This window comes from Choloepus didactylus, chromosome 20 (genome assembly GCF_015220235.1).
Source record: "Choloepus didactylus isolate mChoDid1 chromosome 20, mChoDid1.pri, whole genome shotgun sequence".
Taxonomy (NCBI): Eukaryota; Metazoa; Chordata; class Mammalia; order Pilosa; family Megalonychidae; genus Choloepus; species Choloepus didactylus.
In genome coordinates this window covers 37472966-37487969 of record NC_051326.1, presented here as the reverse complement: position 1 = coordinate 37487969, position 15004 = coordinate 37472966, and the positions used below count along the sequence as shown (strand labels likewise).

The 15004-nt window shown below is 38.5% G+C and overlaps 1 pseudogene; it reads left to right on the top strand.

Moving 5' to 3' along the window:
- The first annotated feature begins 601 nt into the window (after positions 1-601).
- Positions 602-1509, top strand: LOC119516771 (annotated as a pseudogene).
- Positions 1510-15004: the final 13495 nt, after the last annotated feature.

Here is a 15004-nt window from a genome sequence, read left to right as displayed (position 1 = left end):
AGGATCAACAAAAAAACAGAGAACCTAAATAATATGATAAAAGAACTAGATCTAACAGACACCCATAGAACCCTGCATCCCAAAACAACAGGATATACATTCTTCTCAAGGGCTCATGGAACATTCACCAGTTTAGACCATATTCTTGGACACACAAAAAAGGTCTTAATAAATATAAAAAGATTGAAATTATACAAAACACTTTCTCTGACCAAAATGGAATGAAGCTGGGAATCAATAACGAACAGAGAACCAGAAAATACGCAAGTATATACAGGTTAAATAGCATGCTCTTAAATAATCAGTGGGTCAAAGAAGAAATTGCAAGAGAAATCAGAAACTATCTTGAGATGAATGAAAATGAGAACACAATGTATCAAAACTTATGGGATGATGCCCTGTGCAGACGCAGTCACCCCAGTGCTGAGAGAGCCCTGGCAGGAGCTGACAGCTGGGTGCTGAGCAGCTGAGTGGGCCCATGGTGGACAGGGGGCCAGGCCAGGGCCAAAACTTGGATGGCAGAGCTGCCATGTCTTTCATGATGAGAGATTTTGTGGTGTTCTCTCTTCTCTGTGTACTTGATAGTTTAGGTAGTGAAGAGATGGCTGACAGTGTCAAAATCTTTCTCTGGATCTTGGTGGGGAATCAAAGACTCCATCTGGGGCATTTGTACCATCTCAAAGCTATATGTTTAAATCCAGCAAAAGAGAGAGGAGCAGTGGTGAAGAGCAAGTAGTTTCTTAAACCAGTGGAGAGCCCAGAGCATAGAACAAAAGCAGGAGAGTGAACCATGATACTGTTAGTAGAATTTTCCAATGCTGTGCTTAGAATGGCAGAGTATTCCGGTTCAATCTCCTCTTGTTTTATCAAGTGTTTATTCCTGTGTTTCAGACAGTAACAGCACAAATTATTGATGACGCATTGCTGCATGGAGACATTTGGTTGTGGCTGGAATTCTTCTGTATGTCAATTTTCAGTGCTTTTTGTGTGCGCCCCCTGTTTGTGCTTAGCAAAGTTGTCAAGCCCATTTGGTTTCAGGATATAGCTGATCTGGCATTTGAGCTATCAGGGAAGAAGCCTCAATCATACCCTAGTGTCAGCAAAATAATTGCTGACATGCTCTTCAACCTCTTGCTGCAGGCTCTTTTTCTCATCCAGGGGATATTTGTGAGTCTCTTTCCCTTCCATCTGGTTGGTCAGCTGGTTAGTCTCTTGCATATTTCCCTTCTCTGCTTTTTTTTTCTTTTTTTATCACTTTGAATGTCACTAGTTCAATAAAGGAATTGAAATGAACCAGCAGTTGTCAAATTTAGAAAGGAACTTCCCTTACTATTTTTTTGGATTTGGTTTGCCCCTGGCTTTTCTCACAGCAACGCAGTCCTCATACATTATCAGTGGCTGCCTCTTCCCCATCTCTTTCCCTTATTCATTACCGGTACCAATTAAGCAAAGACCCCCAGTGAAACATAACTTTTCCAGTGTGCCTATTCTCCTTGGTGGTCTTCATAAGCAACAGACTCTTCCACAAGATGGCCTGTCTGCAGTCTGCCATGAGTAGCTCAACCCCTGCAGAGAAGTTCACTTCACTGCATCCATCAGTTGCCAAATTGAAGGCTGCTGCAGGCCACTGAATCTCCTGCTATCTGAAGAGGGTGGATGGGATTGGAAGAAAGCTATAGTAGATCATTTCCCTGTTCATCTTCCCCTACCCTGGGAAGACAGGTCCCACTCTGCCAAGGGCCTTCTGCATTTTCCCTTCTCTTTAAGAAATTGGAAATTTTGTTTCTGGTGCATGCAAGGCAGAATATCCTGACACCAGTATGTGGGTTTTTAAAACCACTGTGAGTCTGAAAAGACCATGGGTTTTTCTGCAGCAATTTTCCAACATTTGCCAGCCCCCGTATCTGGACTGATTTGAGTACTTTGTTTTTCTCCCTGTGCCATTTACCCTCCTATCTCCCCTTCCTGCCTTCCACCACCCATGGATGAATAAATTGTGTAAATCTAGACTTTGTAATTTGTGGATTTGTTATTTTCATTTCTTTCTGTGAAGTGCATACATCAGTTGTGGGGGTAAAGGATTTGTTCCTAGTCATTCCCTTTATAGCCATCACTGACTTGTTTCTTGTAACTCAGATTAGATTTTGGTCTCTTGCTCCACTGCAGAAAATGTGCCTGAAGACATGGGATGGGAGGAAAGACCTCCCAGGCAGATTTGCTGTTTTTTCCCCCATTTTTTATTGTGAACTTTAACATATATACATAACAGTGATAACTTTCAATGTACAATTTCACAAGTAGAGAGCCTATCTCAAAGAATGTCATGGGTCACAGTTCCACAACTTCAACCATTTCCATTATTATAAAATATAACATACACACATAAATGTGTCATCTCTCAATATACAGCTCAATAAACAATCATATAGGTAATCTCAAAAACTGTTATGTATTGCAAGTCCACAATTCCAGTTCTTTCCTTATGATGCAATACAAAGTATTCACAGAAAGGTGAAGACCTTCAAGGCACAAGTCCATGAGCAGCTATAGAGCAAATCCCAAGGGATGCTATAGGCTACAGTTCCACCATGTCATTTACCTCCTTCCAGCCATTCCAACACCCCAGCATCCAAGAATATATCTATAACTATATAAAGTTTCAGTATTCATAGAACTTTGTTCAATTTTATCTTGTTTGTTGCTACTCCTCCCTCTCACATAATTTCTCTCTCCATCTTTGGGGTGTCTAGGCAGTGAACACCCTAACTTGTTCATATTTTAAAAGGGTGTTGACAGTATGGGGAAGGGGTTCACATCTAATAGTTGATCTTAAAAGAGATTGTTTCCTCTGGGTTTTAGGACTTGTCTGGTATAGGTGGAGGATTTAAGTTTCTTAAGAATAAACTTAGTGAGTGAAACTTTTATAGAGTCTCAGATAGGCACCTGAGTTTCTTTAGGATCCTTAGAACTACCGTTGATTTGGGTTTGGCATACTGTGGCCATTTGAAATATCTAGCTGAAGCTTGCCTAAGAGTAAAATTCAGGATAGCCTCTCAACTCTTTGAAATCTCTCAGCCACTGAAACCTTATTTTGTTACCTTTCTTTTCCCCATTTTGGTCAAGAAGTCACCCTGAATCCCTTGATGCCAGGGCCAGGCTCATTCCTTGGAGTTGTGACCCCCCTTGCCAGGCAGACTCACTTCCCTGAGAATGGGTAATGCATTTGTTTGCAGAGTTGGGCTTAGAGAGAGAAAGTCCACATCTGAGCAACAAAAGAGGTTCTCTGGAAGTGACTCTTAGGCATAACCACAGGTAAGCTTAGTCTCCCCTATACAGTCATAGGTTTTGCAAGAGCAAGCTTCGAGATCAGGGGCGTAACTTATTAGGTAGGGGGTTCCTAATTTCACATAGCATATGTTCTGTCCAAGATAAACAATCAATTTCTCACAATTTCTCACAATGTACAATCATCACTCTCAATTTTAAACAATTATCAAAACCCAAAACTCCCCAAAGATCTTATCACACCCTAATTACTTATCCTGGTATTAGTGTGGTATTAACAAGGTATTTCCATTAAGTGTAGTCCATAGCATAAAACAGGAAGATTTTCCATATACCACTCTGTTAATAACTCTTTGTACCAGTGTCATAACTTAGAAGTAGATCATGCAAGCACCTATTTATCTCTGTAATGCTAATCTATGGGATACATACCTTTAAAAAATCCCTTTTAATCATGTTTGCATTCAAATCTGCTGTTGTTTGTCTGTAGTATACTTTTAATTTGATCTACAGTATCTCTTATTTCCATAAGAACTGCTATTTTTCTATTTACTCTTTCAAGTTCTTCCTTATGGCCTTCTAGAGTCTTCTTGATGTCTTTAGATCTTTAGCCAACACATTGAAGAGGTTTTGGAGATTTGCATGTACTTCTTTGAGTAACTTTTGCTCTATGTTCTGTGTCTCCTTCAGCTTTTTAATTTGGTCATTTGGCTTGTCCATATTTTCTAGGATCTTCATATGCTTTGTGATTTTCTATTGACTTTATGGCATTTTCTTATCTTGATAAGCTTATTTTGGGGAAATGCAGGACTATTTTGAAAATTTATACAAGATTTTGTTAGAACCACAGCTTGATGGAGAGTGAGTGACTTTCCCTTGCTTCCCAGCAGATGGCACTAGTGAGTCACTTCTTCCAATCAAGCTTGCTCTTCCCTGACTGTGGGCTGCATGCTGGGTGGTTTCCAAACCAGATGGAAGGCCAATCAGCCCAGCTGTTCTCTGTGTGCACTGGGGACTCCCATCCCTGGGGCTGGGGGTGGGCCTAGTGCAGTTTGGCAGAGAGTCCACCTAAGGGCACAGTGGGTCTGTATGACTCCCAGGATTCTGTGTGGATCGCTCTCAGCTGTAGGACTATGTATCTCACCCTACCCAGCCCTCAGCCAGCTCAAAAGTGCTCCTGTCCCTGACTGCCATGTGTCTGCGAGCCTCTGGGTTGTGGAAGGGGCTCCTTGTGCTTCCGTGTGGCACCCTCACTTATCCCGACCTCTCACACAGGCACACTTTGGGTCTTGTTGAGAAAGACTAAATGCACCAAGTTTTCTGTGTGTGGTCAATACAGTTCCACTGGTTCCCAAGTTCTGTGATGGGAGGTCCTGGCCATGGAGCTGGGAAGGTTTATCTCCCAAGATAATTGCAGAGAAGGGTGCTTGGCAGTGCAGGCCTCTTCCCTCCCCTGCCCAGCCAGCTGACTAATAACTTGCAGCCCCAGCAGTCATCCCAGTCAAATAAACTCACCCCATCCCTTATATTTTCAGAAGCAATTTCTCTACTTTTTCAACCAAGTTCCCACCAAATATTTTAGAGGTCATTGTCTGGCCACTCATTCCCTGGAACTGCTGTTCTAGTCATTTCTGCCTTTTCTCTAGTTATTCCATGGGAAAGAAATATGCTCTGTCTCTCCTATTCTGCCATCTTCCTGGAAGTCTGCCCAAATGATTTTTTTTTTTTTTGTCTTTTCATTTCTGGTTTATTTCATTCAACATATTGTCCTCAATGTCCATTCACCTAGTTGCATACTTCACTTTATTCTTTCTTGTAGCAGCTCAATATTCCATCATATGCACATACAACAGTTCACCATTCCATTCATCAGTTGATGTACCCTCAGGCCACCTCCATTCACTGCAAATCATGAATACTGCCACCATAAAACTCACTGTGCAAATGTCCCTTTGTGTCCCTGTTTTCAGTTCTTCCAAGTATATACCCAATAACAGGGTTGCAGAGCCATATGGTAACCCCATGCTAGCTTCCTGTGGAAACATCACACTGCCCTTCAGATGGTCTGCAGCATTCTACTTCACCACCAGCAGTGACTAGGTACTTCCTTCTCCTCATGCATTCTCCAGAACTTGTATCACTCTGTTTACTTTTTAGACAGTTTTATTCACACACCATACATTCCCCCCAGGTAAACAATCAATGGTTCCCTGTATAATCACATAACTATGCATTCACCACCACTATCTATATGAGGACATTTCTTTTTCTTCCACAAAAGAAGAGGAAGAGGTAAAACAAGAACAAAGAATAAAGAAAAAGAAAGAAAACATGATGACAAAAAGAAAACAAAAGAAAAAAATTAAAATAAAATAAAACAAAATGAAAAAAACAAAAAGATACCACCAACACCAAGAATCCCGTAACCCTCCCTTATATCCTCCTCTTATAGACATTTAACTATGGTATATTGCCTGTTTTAAAATTAATGGAAGCATATTACAATGTTGCTGTTAACTATAGAGTCTAGTTTGCACTGATTGCTTTTCCCCCAATACAACACCTTGCAAAGTTAGCATTTATTTGTTCTCCCTCATGTAAAAACATTCTTATAATTGTACATTTAATCACAATCATTGACCACTCTAGGTTTCACTAAGTTATACTATCCCAGTCTTTATCTTCTATCTTTCCTTCTGGGGTCCTATATGCCCTTAACCTTCCTTTTTCAACCATAATTACAGTCATCTTTGTTCAGTGTACTTACAATATTGTGCTACTATCACCCAGTATTGTGCTATCCATTTATGGATCTCCACAATCAGTCCTCTTGAACCTTCTATACTCCTTCAGCATCAAATGCCCAATCACTACCCTCTTTTTTTCTCCTGGTATCTTCATTTCTATACTCTTCTCCAAACCTCTCTCTCCTGTATTTTCCTATCTGTTTGTAGCACACCTTTTAGTATTTCTTGTACAGGAGGTCTCCTGTTCACAAACTCTCTCAGTGTCTGTTTATCTGTAAGTATTTTAAACTCTCCCTCATTTTTGAAGGACAGTTTTGCCAGATATAGGATTCTTGGCTGGCTGTTTTTCTCTTTCAGAATCTTGAATATATCATACCACTGTCTTCTTGCCTCCATGGTTTCTACTGAGAAATCCACATTTAGTCTTTTAGAGCTTCCATTGTATGTGCTGGATCGTTTTTTTCTTGCTGCTTTCAGAATTCTTTTTGTCTTTGATACTTGACAATCTGATTAGTAAGTGTCTTGGAGTAGGTCTATTTGGACCAATTCTGTTTGAGGTATGCTGCATTTCTTGAACCTGTAATTTCATGTCTTCCATATAAGTTGGAAATTTTTCATTGATTATTTCCTCTATTATTTTTTCTGTCCCCTTTCCATTCTCTTTTCCTTCTTGGACACCAATAACATGTATATTCATGTGCTTAATCTTGCCATTCAGTTCCCTAAGACCCTGCTCATATGTTTCCATTCTTTTCCCTATCTGTTCTTTTTTGCATAGATTTCAGATGTCCTGTCTTCTAGTTCAGTAATCCTTTTCTCTGCCTCTCCAAGTCTGCTTTTGTATGTCTTCATTGCATTTTTCATCTCTACTACTGTGCCTTTCATTCCTATAAGTTCTGCAATTTGTTTTTTCAAGCTTACAAATTCTTCCTTATGGTCATCCAGTGTCTTCTTTACAGCCTTCATCTCTTTCGTCACATTTTGTTTCAACTCATTGATTTAATTTAAAAGATTTCTTTGAACATCTTTAATTAGTTGTTTCAACTCAAATCTCAATTGAGGTGTTAGTTTGTTCCTTTGACTGGGACATATCTTCATGTTTCCTGGTGTGGCTCATGATTTTTTGTTGACTAGGTATCTGATTTTCTTGATTGGTTTATTCTGGAGTTTGCTTTCTGTTGTTTGCATTGGGTTTTCTTGTTGGTTTTCTTTGATCTCTACCATGTCTTTGTTTCTCTCACTGGTCTGTTGTCAGATTGGCTCTGTCCCCCAGGCTTCCCCCAAAATCAGGCTCCCACCATGGCCTGCCACAGGGATGGGAGGTAGATACTTGTCAGCCCAGAAGTTAACTGGATGTGGTAATATAGATCTGCTGGATTCCAGTGGTGCTGTTTTCCACAGACCAACAAGTCCTGGGTTTGTTTTAGAGCCCTGCTTTAACAGTTGTGTTGTCCATATTTCTCAGCCAAAACAGGGCTGTGTTTCTGTGCAGGGCATGTAGACTAGCTCCTGTCATACTAATAAAGGGTCTGGAGCATCTTTTTAAAAATGTTTCTATTCCCTTGCACTTTCCAGACTGTCCAGCAGATGGCAAGGTTTGGTAACGTAATCATCTTCAGAGGCTGCTATGCTTCTGAGCTTAGGCTGTGTCCACACAGGTGAGCTGAAACTGTGGGATTCCTATGCCCTCACTTTGCTGGCAAAAATCTGGCTCAAAATGGGGCTCCATCTGTGGCAAAGTACTCAGTACTTCAGCCATCCCCAAGAAAAGGACACAGCCTCTGGCTGCTGCTTCCCTCAAGGGTGGGGGAAGCGCTTTCAGTCACAGAGCTGGAAACAGTCTCTGCCCATGTTTTCTCAGTCTCTTTGTTCCTTACTGACCTGAACCTTGAGATGTCCTCCCCTGTCCCCCAGGTCTTCAAATGGTGAGGGTAAGTCTCACTGCTGTGAGAGATTTTGTAGTCTGTGTCCTTGGTGGGAGGGGTCCCATCTGCTGATTCTGTGCCTTTCCCCCACTGAGACCAAGCAAGGGGGAGTGGAAAGGACTGACTGGTCTGGGACAGAAGATTCCTACCTGATATTTCTTCTTTTTCTTCAGTTTGGCCTTTGCAGGCCTTCTCCAGTCTATATCCTCCTCCAGAATTTCAAACAATTCAAAATTGTCCTTTTATTCATTGATCTCTGGAGAGGACCCAATTGATTTTCAGTGGTACCCATTGTTTTGTTTTGTTTTGTTTTAGAAAAGCCAGCATGAAGCTCTTTTATTGCAATACCTCAAAACTCATATGTGGTGCAGGAGATGGGAGGGTGGAATGGGGTGGCACCAACAATTTCTCTCACCAAATCACTAAACAGGTCAACAAAGGGGTGAGAAGCAGAAGGAAAATCCAGGGAACTTTGAGATCAGCAGCAGGGCTGAGCATCAAAAACAAACAAACAACAACAGAAAAAAAAAAACAGGAGATGCTGAAACTGTGATGACCAGCATCATTTTCTTAAGAGAACACTCAAGGATTTTTCAGATGGCTGGGCTTTATTGGGTGTTATTAGACTTACCCTCAAAGCACAAGCAATGAAAGAAAGCATGGCTAAATGGGAACTCCTCAAAATCAAATACTTCAGTACTTCGAAGGACTTTGCCAAAAGGGTAAAAAGGCAACAAACTCAATGGGAGAAAATATTTGGAAACCAAATATCTGGAAATCAAATATCTGCTAAGGGTGTGATATCCAGATATATAAAGAAATCCTACAATTCAACAATAAAAAGACAAAAAAAAACCCAATGGAAAAAATGGGCCAAGACATGAATGGACATTTTCTCAAAGAGGAAATACAGATAGCTAAAAGCACATGAAAAGATGCTCAGCTTCCCTAGGTATTAAGGGAATGCAAATCAAAACCACAATGAGATATTATCTCACAGCTCTTTAAAATGGCCACTACTAAACAAACAGGAAACTATAAGTGTTGAAGAGGATGTTGAGAAATAGAAACACTCCTTCACTGTTGGTGGGAATGTAAAATGGTACAGCCATTTGGTGGTTCCTCAGGAAACTATGTATAGAGTTACACTACAACACTACAATCCAGTAATCCCACTACTCAGGACATACCCAGGGACACAAACAGATATCTGCAAACCAATGTTCATAGCAGCATTGTTCACAATTGCCAAAAGTTCAAAACAACCCAAGTGTCTATTAATAGTTGAATGGAAAAACAAAATGTGGTATATACATTCAATGAAGTATTACCAGCCATAAGAAGGAATGTAGTCCTGAAGCACACAACAACATGGATGAAGCTTGAGGACATTTTGTTAAGTGAAATAAGTCAGACACAAAAGGAAAAATATTGTAGTATCTTGCTGATTTGAACTAATTATAATATGTAAACTCAGAACATAAAATATAGAATATAGGTTAGCAAGCTATAGAATGAGGCTAAAGAATGGGGAGCAGTTTCTTAATATGTGCAGAAAGTTTAACTAGGGTGAACTTAAATATTTGGAAATGGACAAAAGTGATGGTAACTGGTTACTGTGAGAATAATTAACAGTGCTGAATGGTATGTGAATGTGATGGAATGGAAAACTTTAGAGTCATGTATGTCATCAGAAGGAAAATTGGATGTTAAAACATGGGAATCTATAACATAGTAAATCTTTTGGTGGACAATGTCTGTGATTAACTGTACAAATATGAAAAAATTCTTTCATGAACTAGAACAAACGTATGACACTATTACAAGAAGTTAATAATAGAGGGGTGTTCTAGTTTGCTAATGCTGCTGGAATGCAAAACACCACAAATGGATTGGCTTTTATAAAAGGGGCTTTATTTGGTTACACAGTTACAGTCTTAAGTCCATAAAGTGTACAAGGTAACGCATCAACAATTGGGTACCTTCAATGGAGGATGACCAATGGTATCTGGAAAACCTCTGCTAGCTGGGAAGGCACGTGGCTGGTGTCTGCTCCAGAGTTCTGGTTTCAAAATGACTTTATCCCAGGATGCTCCTCTCTAGGCTTCAGCTTCTCTCCACAGTGTCAGTCTCAGTTGCTCTTGGGGCATTCTTCCTCTCTTGGCTTCTCTGGAGCAAAAGTCTGCAATGGGTGGGGTAACACCTCCATGGAAATTATCCAGTCAGAGTCATCACCCACATTTGGGTGGGTCACATCTCTTTGGAAACACTCCAAGAATTACAATCTAATCAACACTGATACATCTTTTCACACAAGATTGCATCAGAGAACATGGCTTTTTCTGGGGGACATAATACATACAAACTAGCACAAGGGGTAAATGGGGAAAATATTTCTACTGCAAATTATGGACTATAGTTCACAGTAATATTTTAATACTTTTTCATCAACAGTAACAAATGTACTACACCAATACTATGGATCAATAATAGGGGTGATAAAGGGTATGGGAGGACTCAGGTTTCCCTTTTTATTTTTTTTTATGGAGTAATGAAAGTGTTCTAAAATTAATCATGGGTTTGTATGCACAACTATATGATGATACTGTGAGCCAGGGGTTGTACATTTCAGATGATTTGCACAGTGTGTGAATATATCTCAATAAAACTGCATTAAAAACAAAAACAAGATAAACTGAATCCTTGTAAACAGGGAAAATTGCCTAATGTGTTCCCTAAAACTGCTGTATACATTTTTATATTCTTGATGTATATATCAGTTGTCTAGTGCCAACTAGAAATAACCTCCTTATTCAAGTCTCTCTTCCTACAAATACCTTATAATTGGTCATGTACTAGTAATAAAGTATTTTGTCTTTTGGTATTTTTATCATTTTAAATAAAAATGTCCACATGATATTTGATTTACACCAGGCCTTAACACCTACCTAAATTTTTTTGGCTGCTTGGCATGCCACTATTGGCCTAATAATTCAAAATGTTGGCTAACTTCTATAAGAGATCTTATGTATGTGTGCAAAGTTGTGGATGGGTGTATTTGTTTCCAACTCTTTTGTTCAGACCCAAATTACTAGAATAGAGATATCTGAGCTAGAGAAGGACCTTTATAAATAAACCAGGGATATGAGAACAGTGCCCTTATGCAATAAGTGATACCACCAAGGACCTACAAATTGAGCTATGATCTCTTCTTTCTGTAGTACCACTAAAGTGAAAGGCTCATGAGCTTCTTATACTGGATCAAAGTGTTGTTTTATTTCATTATCAATGAAACTAATTATGTTAATCTGATCCTTATATAAAAGAATATTCATAAAAATTAAAAGTTAGATTCTCCACTCCTTGTGATAGGAACAATCCATTAGTTGGTTTGATGGATGCCTGGCTTTGGGGTTATGGTTTCATTAAAGGTTATTGTTAAATATGGATTAATAATCTTAGCAAGAATATGGATAGTCAATGCATTTATTATGTGAATAAGTTACTCAAAGTTTAAGAGACCCAATAAATGGCCTACTGAAGGGTGGAGATAGAATATCAAAATTAGGTGTAACCCAGCTCAAGTATCTTCTTACATTTAGTGTCCAACTTATATGAAAAATATCTTTAAGCTGTAGAGTTGTGAGATACTCAAACTACAAAAAGAATGCAGAAACTCTGACTGACTGCATGCACAGCAGATTTGTACCTTGCTTACCTGAGGAAATAGCTTCTCTAATTTGAATAAAGGAAGTGATTGCCCCCATGGTTTAAATTGCTAGGCTCCCTCTCTCCTTTTCCCTTTTCTTTAAAATAATAATGGAGCATGTAGTTGACTCCGTGTATCTACATATAATAAACATGTGGATTATATGATTCAACTATATACTTTTATACCAATCCATTTGAAAACCAAATGAAATAGACCAAAATATCAAAAAAAATATAAATTACCAAAAGTAGGTAAAGAAAACCAATAGAAAATAATCATTAAAAAATGGAAATTGTAGCCAAAGCCATCTAAGAATCTGCCCTACCCTCCCTGCACCTATGACACAAGCTCTTTGTAGTTATATAAGCAAGTTCTACTAAATCTCAGAGAAATGTTCAATACCATCTTGTATTTCAGAGCATAGTAATATATGGGGACCCATACGTTTATTTTAGGAGGCTAGTTTATTCCTTATATCAAGGCAAGAAAATTAAATTACATGCAAATCTTGCTTATGAATATAGAGGCAAAAACCCTAAGCAAAAAATACGAGGTGATTGAATCTAGTGGTGTATTAAAAGAAAAACACATCTTGATCAAGTAGGGTTTATTTGAGAAACCTGAGTTTGGTAATCAATGTAACTATCAATGTAACTCACTGTATTCACAAATTAAAGGGGAAAATCATTCAATGGATATTAGGAAGACATTTTATAAAATGCAACATCCTTTAATTACTAAAAATAGAAAAAAAGGATATAAAGTTTATCTACCATAAATATACAGCAAAAACTATACTTGATATTTCTTTAGAAACACCATCGTTAAGGTAGGAAGTAACACAAAAATGTCTGCTTTAGCCACTAATAATCATAATCCTACTGAGGGCCTACCCAGTGCAATAAGATGAAATATGAGAGCTAGACATATAGGAAGGAACAAACAGAAGGTATTAACTGAAACATGAAATCTTTGTTCTCTCTGCTCCCCTTGCCTCCATTCACACATTTTTTTTTTAACACAAAAGGAGCATAAGGTATTTGCCTTTCTATACCTCAATCTTATACATAGGATATCTCTATAGGTACATATACACTTGCCTAATTCTTGATTATAGCTGCATAGAATTTTATTATGTGAATTAAGTTTATTTAACCAGCTCCCTCCAAAAAATATTAGGTGTAACTACTGTCATTGGGAGAGCATATTTATAGCTTAATAAACATACAAAAAAATCCTAAGGGAATTAACCTACAAAAGAAGTTCATTAAATAAAACTATGGAAGTTGAATTTCAGACACTAAACAAGTGCTCAAAGTCTTCTTTTCAGTTTTTAAAAATGTAACATAAACAGAAGACAAAACAGCAATATCAGTAGGAAAGAAGGTAAAGGTCATAAATGTGTTTAAATGTCATGTAACTCTCCAGGAGAAGAGTAAAAGTATACATTAACTATGGACTTTCTCTAAGTAATTGGACAGTGTCCAATTACTTATATATGGTGTTCTGGCTTGCTAATGCTGCCTATTATGCAAAATATGAGAAATACATTGGCTTTTATAAAGGGGGGTTATTTGGTTACAAAGTTACAGTCTTAAGGCCATAAAAGTGTCCTTGCTATGGCATCAACAACAAGTATATCTTCACTGAAGGAAGACCAATGGCACCCGGAAAATGTCTGTTAGCTGGGAAGGCATGTGACTGACATCTGCTGATCCCAGGTTGTGTTGCATCTCCGATCTCAGCTCCTGTGCATTCTTCAAAGTGTCCCTCTTGGCTGTAGCTATCTCCAAAATGTCACTCTCAGTTGCTCTCTGTTCTAGTTTGCTAATGCTGCTGGAATGCAAAACACCAGAAATGGATTGGCTTTTATAAAAGGGGTTTTATTTGGTTACACAGTTACAGTCTGAAGGCCATAAAGTCTCCAAGGTAACACATCAACAATCGGGTACCTTCACTGGAGGATGGCCAATGGTGTCTGGAAAACCCCTGTTAGCTGAGAAGGCATGTGGCTGGTGTCTGCTCCAAAGTTCTGGTTTCAAAATGGCTTTCTCCCAAGACATTCCTCTCTAAGCTGCAGTTCCTCAAAAATGTCACTCTTAGTTGCTTTTGGGTTGCTTGTCCTCTCTTAGCTTCTCTGGAGAAAGAGTCTGCTTTCAACGGCCATCTTCAAACTGTCTCTCATCTGCACTCCTGTGCTTTCTTCAAAGTGTCCCTCTTGGCTGTAGCAAGCTTGCTCCTTCTGTCTGATCTTATATTGTGTGCCAGTAATTTAATTCAGACCCACCCAATGGGTGGGCCAACACCTCCATGGAAATTATCCAATCAGAGTCATCACCCACAGTTGGATGGGGCACACCTCCATGGAAACACTCAAATAATTTCAGTCCAATTAACACTAATAGGTCTGTCCACACAAGGTTACATAAAAGATAATGGCATTTGTGGGACATAATACATTCAAACTGGCACACTATCCAAATGTCACTTACAGCTGCTCTGCATCTTGGCCTGTGTGGCTCTTTTTAAAGTACTCCAGTGATCCAATAAAGACCCACCCTGAATGGATGGGGTTACACCTCCATGGAAATAATCCAAAGAAAGGTCTCACCCACAGTTGATTGAGTCACATCTCCATGGAAACATCCAATCACAAGTTTCCAACTTAATTAACATTAATACATTTTCTGCCCACATAAGTTTGTCTTAAAGATAATGGCATTTTGGGGGACATAATACATACAAACTGGCAAATATGGTAAATACTTAAATTCAAAATTAATTAAGAGAAATGGAATGATTAAAAATAATCAAACCAAAATAAGGCAAAAGAGATGATGAATGCAAAACATAGAGTGAAAATTAAATATATGAGTAACTAAATTAAATGTAAATGGATAAAATCTTTCATTTAAATACTAAAGATTTTCAGACTAGATATAAATGAATAAAGCAAAACGAAACCAAAATCAACTCTGTTGTATTTTAAAGATGCTGAGATAGAAGACAGGGATACAGAAAATTTGAAATTAGAGGTTTGGAAGAAATAATATCATGCACACCTCAACTAAAAGAATGATGAGGTGGAATTTACATACAATAAAATTTAAACTTTACAAGTGTACAGCTCAATGAATTTTGACAAACATATATGAATATGTAGCCAACAAAATCATCAAAACCTTTCCATCTTTCCAAAACTTTACCTTGTTCCAGTTTGTAGTCAGTTTCTATTCTCACCATCACATTATCAAACGTTGACCTGATTCCTTTCCCTATGTTTTTGCCTTTTCTAACAATCATATAAATGGGAACCTGCATCATATAGCACTTTG